Source organism: Callospermophilus lateralis, chromosome 8, assembly GCF_048772815.1.
Source record: "Callospermophilus lateralis isolate mCalLat2 chromosome 8, mCalLat2.hap1, whole genome shotgun sequence".
Lineage (NCBI taxonomy): Eukaryota > Metazoa > Chordata > Mammalia > Rodentia > Sciuridae > Callospermophilus > Callospermophilus lateralis.
Window position 1 is genome coordinate 109,105,080 of NC_135312.1, and position 10,107 is coordinate 109,115,186.

Genomic DNA, 10,107 nt, shown 5'->3' on the forward strand with positions numbered 1-10,107 from the left:
TATGAATTGCTATTTCTAAGAACATGTTCAACACCAGAATAAAAAGCATTTCAGGAATTAGACAAATATTTTTGCTTCTCTGACATTAACTAAGATCCCAAAAACTCATAAATAGAGCTCACACACGATAGTCCTTTGATGTCTCCTGGGAAATGGTTCCAGGATTCCCTGTGGATGCCAAAATTCATGGATGTTCAAGTCCTTCATATAAAATGATTACTATTTTCATATGATTGATGCAAGTCTTATGTATAGTTTAAATCGTTTACAGATTACTTATAAAATACAATGTAAATGTCATCTAAACAGTTTTTATATGCACTGCTTTAGGAATGGTGACAAGGAAAGTTCGTACATGTTCAATACAAATGCAACATTTTCCCCAACAGTTTCCATCTGTAGTTGACTGAATCCACATATATAGAAGGTGACTATATATTCTTTCAGTAGATAGAAGAAGGTAGATACAAATGGTTACTATATATTCTGTGGTAGGTCAGAGAAAAACTACCTGGAGTACCCACATGTGTAAGTCATTATACATAGAGTTTGAGATCAATAGCCAATAAGATGGAGATTATACAAAACAGATCAGAGCCAGGCATAGTAGTGCATGCTTGTGATCCCAAGAGCTCAGGACCGAGAGAGGATTGCAAATTCAAGGCCAGCTTCAGCAACTTAGCAAGGCCCTAAGCAATTTAGCAAGACCCTGTCTCAAAATAAAAATAAATAAATAAATAAAAAGAGCTTGGGATGTTGCTTAGTGGTTATGCACTTCTGGGTTCAATCCCTGGTACCAAAAACAAAACAAAATAACAACAACAACCAAAAAAACAATAGGTCAGAGTAGATGCTAATTTCATAAATGTTACATTATAGACATTCAACTACATAGAAAATATTTTTAAATGCATTTAAGTAGTTTAATATTTAAGTCAGTTACTTGCTTGAGTAATTTTAATTTTAAAACTTTACAAAACTTGAATTTTGTAAGACATATAGATTCTGAAAGTATATGAACCTAGGAATATTTGTAATATCTTAGTATACTTTATATTTGCTAAAAAGGTTCTGGTGCAAATTGAGTTATTAGTATATACAGTCAAATTCAGTATTGAGACATCATGCTCAGATCTTCTAAATTTAATTTTTTATCTATTAAACTCAGAATATGTATAAAAAAATTCAAGCCATAAATTATTGTAGTGCCTTCCTATTTTCTTTTATTCTTTCTTTTCTTTTTTGGAATTGAGGATTGAACCCACTTCTTTGTTGTTTGTTTGTTTGTTTATTTTTTAATTTGAGACAGATTCTCCCTAAGTTGATGAGGGTTTTGCTAAATTGCTGAGGCTGGTCTTGAAATTGCCAACCTCCTGTGTCAGCCTACAGAGTCACTGGGATTGGTATATGACACTGCCTGGTCCTTCCTTGTTTTTAGTTATCTAAAATCCATACAATACTATTTCTCCAAAGACTTTGTTATGGTCAAAATGAATTAGATCATAAACTTCAAATCAAACCCCAAATAATTAAATAGGATAGAATAATAGATCATATTTTATTACAGGATACAACCTAAAACATATCCACAGGACATAAATATGTGTGCTTTAAAATACAAATAAAAAGTAAGTGATGAGTAGTGAGTAACTAGAGAAAAATATGGGAGCTTATACTCTCACCAATAAAATCTTTATATCCAGATTCTATACAGCATTTGGAGAAGGATAAGGCACTAAATAACAATATGCATTTACTGAACTACAGATAGTGAAATAAGATTTGATCTACTGTTATCCTACAAGTCTAAACTAGATATTCATAAAAATTTCAACATACTGAGGTGATAAGTGGTAATTACACTGCTCTGATTGTGTGTATTGAAATGTCACATTATATCCCAAAAATATGTACCATTCATATGTTGATTAAAATAATTTTTTTTTCAAAAACTCAACATATAAGTTGATTTCTAAAAATCATATGCAGATAGTTCTGAAGTTAAGGATTATACAAACTGACACTGAACACACTCATACCCCTGAAAAAATAACATTTTTCTATCTCTATGAACATGAAATCAAAGAAGCCCTATAATACAGAAAATGAAAATCTGCAACATATAGCCACATAAACTTTGTATCATACTGCACAAAATGCATAAAATTTGTAATGGCAGTTATTTGACAACTCCATATCCAATTATAGTTGTCACCTGTGCAAAATTTAACTCAAGCATTGTCCAAGATGAAGGGCTACTTCATGTGAAGAAGCTTCTAGCAGATACATTGTTGCTTTCTGGCAGAACTTTTTATCCATTCCATGCAGGCATGAATGGCTCTCCACTTCAGAAGGAATCCCTGAACTCCCAGTCAAATAGGCATGTAAAAATTTGATTTATACACTTATGATTTGTGTATTTTTTAACCATATAGAAGTTATAACTTGATAAAAATATAAATGAAAAATAATTAAATAAAAAGAATATACATTAGTTACAGTCATTTTCTAATAAAATATCAATTATACTACATTAGTGAAAGCACACATTTAAAAGCCACTTAAAATCATCTTGAGCATTCAACAGTATTCCATTTCAAATTTTTTGCTAAAATCCTTGTAATGATCTGCAAAATTTATTGGTATTCTAAAATTTTATAGACATAAAACTGTATTATTACCTTCTCTAAATGCTAGGTTTTATAAGGTTTATTGATGTGTTTAAGCATTCACAACAATATGATCAAACAATATCATGTAACTTTTTCAATGATCAGTATAAGAAAAACCTAGAGAAGGTTGTCTGTCTTTTATAAACTTGTTATTGAAGCTATAGTCCCATATTTTAGTCAATGACCCTGTGTAAAAGCACACAAGATGAGTTCCTTTTTACATATTTATTTAATGCTTTCTTTGTTTATTCATGCATTACAAACATAATTGTATAGATATTTACTAAATGCTAAGCTTATTTAGTATAAGTGCTTTATAAAAATACACCTAATAATCAGAGTTTATTATGAAAACTTTCTCCTGATGTTCTTAAATGCTTCCTTTCACTGAAAAATAAAAGTTACATATCTCATGTTTTCTTTTCTTTTTTTCCTGACAGGTAGGAAACTGCAAGTTATTCCTTTTGACAACTTCACTAACAATCTCTCATATTTTGGTGTAACTGTCATTATTTGACTCTTGCACATTTTGTTCAATTATGTCATTTGTTATCATATGCCTTGAACACTTTCCAGAAATAGCAAATTATGAAAAATAAATAACATAATGATCCTTGATAAGAGTCAGCATTATTTGGGTGTAGTTTCCAGACATATCTGCCATTGTGGCTTCCAAAATAAGGGCATCTTACTTTAGCCTAATATTGGGTCTTCTTGTTTTACTAGAATATTACATTGATGTCCAGAAATAGAAATATTAAGACCTCATTGGTATTCTTTAGACCAAAACAATTACTTCTCATGATATATGCTAGTTTGCTCATCAGTAATTAATTTTAAGGACATTACATCCATATTTTATAATAATATTCCAGATATCAGGCAGGGATTAAAATAATGTTCTGACTTAATTAACCACAGCCTATTTTGCATAATTAAAAAATAAGTCATCTACAATATTTGGGTAGAGGTTCAGAAATTAATTCTGTGTTATACTGAATTATCTTTATAATTTCCAAACACACACACACATATATACACACAACATATATACTTTTGGTAGCACAATTCTGTGGTCTACCTATTTCCCAAATGGTGTAGTTAACTCACCTGAAATCATAGCAAAATTATTTTTCCTCTTAAAGAATCATTATAGTAATTTTAGTAGTGTCTCTCTTGCAATCCAATCAATATTCTCACACAATTCAAAAATATATTTATGTCATTTAATATGTTAAAAAGCATTCTAGATTTATTTGGTTTTCACTGATAAGATACATTAACAGAACAAACTTTCTTCATGGAGAAATAGAGTAAAATATCTAACTGTATGTCCCATTTAATCATTAAATTTTTGTTTGTTTGTTTTGGTACTAGGAATTTGAACTCAGAGGCACTTGACCACTGAGTCACACCCCCATCCCTATTCTGTATTTTATTTAGAGACAGGGTCTCATTGAGTTAGTGGCTTAGCACTTCACTTTTGCTGAGGCTTGCTTTAAACTGGTGATCCTCCTGCCTCAGCCTTCCCAGCTGATGGGATCACAGGCATGCACTACCACTCCTGGCTCATTAGTTTAATTATTAAAGCAGTTTAGATAATAATTGGGTTTGTCCACAAGTAAGAAAGTAACTGGTAAAGACAATAAAGGTAGTAAGAACAAATAACAGTTGTTAAGATCAATTAATTAACAGTTGTTAATTAATCAATTAATGATTGCTTCAGACACCAGGGGCCAAGAAAAGCTAGAGTATCAAAGTCTAGGAGAGTACTAAAGAAAAGCAGAATTTTGACAGATAGTGATTGTTTTTGTCAGCTTTTTGTTGCTGTGACCAAAAGACCTGACAAGAACAATTAGAGGAGGAAAAGTTTATTTGAGGGCTCATGGTTTCAGAGGTCTCAGTTCATAGATGGTTGACTCCATTCCTCAGGACCCAAGGTGATGCAGAACATCATGGCAGAAGGGTATAGTGGAGGGAGGGGACTCAGCACTTCACACCAAGAAGCAGAAAGAGAGCTCCGCTCAAGTAGGACAAAATATATACCTCAAAGCCATGCCCCCAGGGACTCACCTCTTCCAACCACTCCCTATCTACTTTCAGTTACCACTCAGTTAATTCCTATTAGGGATTAATTCACTGATTGGGTTAAGGTTCTCATCACCCAATCATTTCACCCTAAACTTTCTTGCATTGTCTCATACATGAGCTTTTGAGGGACATCTCATATCTAAACCATAATAGTAATATGAGGGGGCAGAAGAATTAAAGAGTGAATAAATCATAATTTCTTAAGCACTTTCATCAACAACACAATGCAATCATTAAATGTTAAGCTACAGAAAATGATAAATTACGATCATCCCTAAAAAGAAGGCTGAACAAGAGATAGAGGTTTTGGAGTGATTATTGGAAAGATTTAAAATCAAGACCAAGAAATATGCAAACATTTAAAACTCAACAATAAGAAAACCACCTGATTTTAAAAATGGCCAAAATACCTGAACATACAGCTCATCAAAGAAGATATATACATGGCAAATAAGCATACAAAAAAGGAGTCCAACATATGTCATCATGGATATGGAAATTAAAACAACTATGCGATGCCACAACACATCTATTAGAATGGCCAAAATTCAGGACGCTGACACCACCGAACCTTGTCAGGGACATAGAGGAAGAGGACCTCTCATTAGTACTGACAAAAACTGCAAATTGGCATGGCCATTTGGGAGGACATATTAGCGGTTTATTATAAAACTAAACCTTCTCTTACCATATGATCTAAGAGTCAAACTCTTTGGTATTTGTCTTAAGAACCTGAAAACTTATATCAACATCAAAACTTGTGCATTAATATTTAGAACAGACTTATTTATAATTACAAAACTTGGAAAGCAACCAAAATATACTTCAGGGATGAATGGATGAATAAACTCTAGGACAGAGAGACAATGAGAATATTATTCAGTGCTAAAAAGAAAGGAACTCTCAAACCATGAAAAGATATGGAGAAAACACAAATTGTGTTACAAAGTGAAAGAAGCAAATATGAAATAGCAATACACAGTATGTTTCCAAGTATATGACTCTTCTCAGAAAAGGTCAAACCATGGAGAGACCAAAAAAGTATTTTTGGTTGCTAGGATTTAGAGAGGAAGGAAGGATGAACTGGTGAAGCACAGTTGATACTGTGTATGACACTATAATGCTGGATACATGTCACTATGACCTTTGGATGATTTTGATGTGTCTGACTAGGTTCATGAGTTGTACAAAAAAACCTTTCCCGGTGGGAACCTAAACTGCTCTAAATCAGAAAGTCTATTTGCATTTTGTTTGTGGAACATTTTGTTTTCACTTTTTAAAAGGAGAGTTTATATTTTAGAATAGTTTTAGGTTCATAGCAAAACTGAGCAGAAAATTCACAAATTTCCCATATATACTTTGTCCCCAGTTACTCCATCTACATCCAACACCAGAGAGGCACATGGATTACAATGGAGGAAACCACATTGACACTGTTATTACCCAAAGCGCACAACTTACTTCAGATTTCTTGGTTTTGTACATCCTATAGGTTTTGACAGATATTTGATTATGATTAGTAACTTATCAATCTTCTATAAGCCACCTAATTTTATAGAATTTAATAAATAAAAAGTGAAAAGTCAAACAAAATAACACTATCCTGGAAAATCACATGGCCTTTAGATGGGCATATTAGATAAGGTTTTATGTTTTAGATAATAATAAAAAGATAAATAGTGATATTTTTGATTATTCACAGTTTGGGAATATTTTTCCTGAATTTTTTATTAGATTCTTGAGTATGTAAAATTAGACAGCTTATAGAAGATGGATAAGTTATATTACAAGAAAAACAAACAGAGATAGAGCTTATCCAAAATTGTTACACAGAGTAACAGAGTAGGAATAAAAGGCAAGAAAAAAATAAAACAAATAAATAAAGAAGTCCTGGGGAGAGCAAGCCTTTGAAGAGCTGGTTGGGAGACTTATAATAATAAAATAAATAAATAAACTTGAGAATGTTATTTTACCAAACCAAAAATTCAAAATTCGATGATATGGTCAACAGCAGCAAGTGCCACAGAAGGCCACATACAAACTGAATGGTTTCAGATAGTTGAGGAAGCTACCAAAGAGTATAGCAAAAACATTTTTGGCTACAGTGACATATTCAAAGCAAGATTGCAGAGGATTAAGGAGTGAACAGAAGATGCTTTCCTTATAATAAGGTAGGAAAAACAATGACACAGAACATAGAGTTTTAATAAGGATTAAGTGACATGATGTATGTATAGTACATGAAATGAACCTGAAGATATTAAGTACTAAACAAATGTTTCACCCTTTTAAGAGCTGTCCCTATGTCTCTGTTATTCCTTTATAGTAGTGAATAATATATTTTCTCTGATTCAAAAAAAATTCTTCAGCAGGGCGCAGTGACATACACCTATAATCCCAGCGGTTTAGGAGGCTGAGGCAGAAGGATTACATGTTCAAAGCCAGCCTCAGCAACTTACCTAGGCCCTAAGCAACCGAAGGAGACCCTGTCTCTAAATACAATATAAAAAAAGGGATTGGGGATGTGGCTCTATGGTTAAGTGCCCCTGGATTCAATCCTCAGTATCAAAAGAAAAAAACAAAATAAAATTCTTCATATGGTATAACTAATTCAGTTTGTTCTGGGAAGGGGACACTGACCTACAATTATCCTTAACAGTAATTTATTTATTTGCAACAACTGTCAACACAGTGCTAAAATACAATTTCAGTAGCATCTTCTGAACGCTCCTTCTTGCTTTAAAATGTACTATTATAAGATCTGTACACTTCATAAATTTTAGTTCTCTTTTCCAATTCTTTTGAAATTAATTTTAATGGCTAACTTTCAGTCATATTCCAATGAGCATCACCAAAAACTGGAGATCACCTGCTTCCTTGCCTTACTCATTGTATCATTCTTGGCTATGTTTTACTGTTTTATTTTGAAAGAACTACAAAGATACTTTTCTATTACTTTTGTAGCTACAGACCATCATGTTTCAATACAAGTTACAGTAAGTTTACAGATCTTCTAAGACTGTGATAAAATTTCATAACTTAAATTAATATTTTGGGTTCAACATTCATTAAAAGGAAAAAGCTCATTAGTTAGTATGCTTTGGTTAATGTTTAATGAGAATTTCCAAATAATTGCTACTTATTGGCATTGTAAATGCTTTATATTAAGATAACTATCTTTGAAACATTTATTTTCATTTTCAATTATTCAATCACAATAATTATAGCTCTGTTATTTATTTTTCAATGAACAAATTCCCCATCAGAAACAGACTGCTTTTTATCAGTGGGAAATTACTTAATTGTTTTTAAAGTGCTTGGTGACAAATACTATTCATCGTTCATTCCAAATGGCACACTATTAGTCATTATCTGGAAAATGGATGTTCTCCAAATTTTTCAGTATCAATTAACAACCAAATTAAATTCTTTCTTCAAGGCAATAAAACATTTCATAACAAGACAGTAAAACTGGTTAGATTTCATTAATGGCATTTGACTACTAAGAACTTTTTATCTATATTTTGTAATGCAGTTAGGCTAGCTCTGCTGGATGTCATTTTTATCTAACTCTTACATACAAAATCATCAACTCATTTTATTTTCTCTACTTTATGATAAAAAATTAGCATTTAAGAAAATAAAAGTGATGAGCATCTCACAGCATCTGGCAGCATTATAATTAGAGTTCTGTCAACTGAGCTATTACAAGCCTGATTTGAAAAGATTTAAAATTTAAACTTTAGTGAGGTTCGAAGTTTTACATAAGAGTTATAAGTTAACAAAAATTCCAGTAAAATGTCTTAAGGGATATTTTAGCAATTTTTCTCAAAATATCACTTTTAAAGTTTTCAGTTAAATATGACTTAATATCACCTTACGAATATTCACATTTTTATACACCTACGCTTATAACTCATTTTTGTTAAGAGTGTCACAGTGCCAATATGCCACACTAGACTGTAAACACCCTGTATGTAGGTGTTAGTTGTATTCCTACTATGATAACAAAATACTTTAGACTGGGTCATTTATAAGTGAAATTATTGCTCACAGTTCTAAAGGCTGAGAAATCCAAAGTCAACTTCTAGTGAAAGCTATTGTTCATAGATGGCACTTTCTGTATGTATCCTCACATGGTGAAAAGCACAAACAAGTTCCCTCTAGCTTCTGAATTGAGGGCACTAATCCCGTTCACGTGGCTCCTCGTAATACTATTGCATGAAAGATTGGATTTCAAGATATGAAATTTCGAGGGACACAAAGAGACCATAGTAAGTAGTGACCTGATAGGACTGAGTGTGCAGAAAGTGCTCAGCATTCATGTAACAATATTTGAATGAAGAAAAGACTTTTGTGACATTTTAACAGGTTAGAAGTTTAGCATCTTCAAACTATTAATTTCATTTTTCACCTATCTATTGATAACAACTATTGGAAACAGTTAATAAAATAATTACTCAAAAGAAAAAATGCAATGTGCATTTCTCATCCTTCCTCATTAACTAATGCAATACTCTAACTTAGGAAGTTTAGTTATCAATGCTCCTGAATAATAGAAGTAGGAGAAAAAAGATACAGATAAAAGTACCCATAAAAATTGTTATTTTTCAATTTCAGATATATCAAAAAATAAACTTTAATAAAGAGATAGGAATGCAGTATTTTTAACTACTCAAAACATCTATTCTTTTTTTAATTTCTTAGAGAATTAACTTTAAGGTGAGTGCTTAGTAATTACTAAAGAAAAACTGATTAGTCTGACATTTCCATGTATAGAAACAGTTAGATACGATCAGAAAACCCTGTCGCAGGACTAGGAAGAAGGTTATATATAATAGGACACCTATCCAGGAGAATTTGGGAGAAAAAAATTATTGAAAATTGCTCTAATCATATATATTAGTTTCTGAATGCTGCTGTAACAAAATTACCAAAACCATAGTGAATTAAAACACTACAAATTTATTATCTTATATTCTGTAGTTCAGAAGACCAAAATCCATTTCCTTGGGCTAAATGTAAGGTATCTTTGCACAGATCTGGTTCTTGCATAGACTTTGAGTAAAGAATCTATTTCATGGCTCTTTTCATCTTCTAGAGAATTCTACCTGAATTCTTTGGCCTGTGGTCCCCTCCTCACCCCATTCCACCTTTATGATTCCTTCATCACAGCAACTGTTACTGCCTTGGATCTTCTTGTGTCTTTCTTATAAGGACCCCTGTGATTACAAGTGGGCCCACTTGGATGAACCAGAATAATTTCCCCTGTTTTTGATTGAATCATATCTGCCATGTCTCTTTGACTATAAAAAACACCATATCCATGAGTTCTGGTGATTAG